Source organism: Crocodylus porosus, unplaced genomic scaffold (assembly GCF_001723895.1).
Source record: "Crocodylus porosus isolate Cpor-Errol unplaced genomic scaffold, CroPor_comp1, whole genome shotgun sequence".
NCBI lineage: Eukaryota > Metazoa > Chordata > Crocodylia > Crocodylidae > Crocodylus > Crocodylus porosus.
In genome coordinates this window covers 142,711,784-142,713,200 of record NW_017728931.1, presented here as the reverse complement: position 1 = coordinate 142,713,200, position 1,417 = coordinate 142,711,784, and positions in this window count along the sequence as shown.

Genomic DNA, 1,417 nt, shown 5'->3' with positions numbered 1-1,417 from the left:
GCCTGCCCAGCTGGGGATGCTTGAAACACAGCTGGGGATGCTGCTGTCCAGTGAGGGGGGCTTGGGGTCGCCCTTCCTTTCCTCGGCCTCCACAACAGCACCCATGCCCCAGCCACCCCACTCCGAACCTGGAGAAGGTCCAAGCTCCCAGTGGGGTGGGACCCCCAATGAGAAATATGCCCCTCACAACACCAAACCCCCTGGCAGAGGGGCTGAAATGGGAAGACGAGGGCCCTCCCTGGAGTCTCTGTGGGAAGGCGGCCCCTTCGGAGGTCTGCCTCCTTACACCCCTGCGGCAGCAGCCCCCATCCAGCCACCAGCCAGCTAGGGAGGAGAGAATAAGAGCATTGCTCGGGCATGCAAGGAGGAAGGCCAAAGTGCAACTGGAGCTGCAGCTAGCAAGGGATATGGAGGGGAACGAGAAGGGTTTCTACAAGTATGTCGGTAGCAAGAGGAGGATCAGGGACAGTGTGGGTTCCTCACTGAATGGGGGAGGCGACCTTGTGACAGAGGATGCAGAACAGGTTGACGTGCTCAATGCCTTTTTTGCCTCCATCTTCACAGGCCACATCGGCTCCCAGACTACTGCACCGGCAGCACAGTTGGGGGAGGAGGGGAGCAGCCCTTAGTGGTGAAGGAACAGGTGAGGGACTACTTAGAAAAGCTGGACCTGTACAAGTCTATGGGGCTGGACGGGATGCACCCAAGGGAGCTGATAGAGTTGACTGATGAAATTGCAGAGCTGCTGGCCATCATCTTTGAAAACTCATGGCAGTCAGGAGGTCCCAGGTGATTGGAAAACATAGTGCCCATATTTAAGAAAGGGAAGAAGGAGGATCCAGGGAACTAGACTAGGCAGCCTCACTTCAGTCCCTGGGAAAATCATGGAGCAAATCCTCAAGGAATCCATTTCCAAGCACTTGGAGAGGAAGGCGATTAGAAACAGTCAGCACGGATTCACCAGGGGCAAGTCATGCCTGACCAACCTGATTGCCTTCAATGACTAGGTGACTGGCTCTGTGGATGTGGGGAGATGGGTGGACATGGTGTACTTTGATTTTAGCAAAGCTTCTCATACGTTTCCCACAGCAGTCTTGCAGGCAAGTTAAGGAAGCGCAGTCTGGATGAGTGGATTGTAAAGTGGATAGAAAAATGGCTGGATCATCAGGCTCCAAGGGTAGTAATCAATGGTTCAATATCTAGTTTCATAGTTGGTCAGGTCGGAAGGGACCTGAGTAGATCATCGAATCCAACCCCCTGCCATGGCAGGAAAGAGTAGTGGGGTCAAACACCCCAGCAAGGTGTACATCTAAACTCCTCTTAAAGCCCCCCAGGGCAGGAGCCAGCACCACTTCTCTTGGAAGCTGGTTCCAGACCCTAGCCGCCCTGACTGGGAAGTCGCGCCTCCTGATGTCTA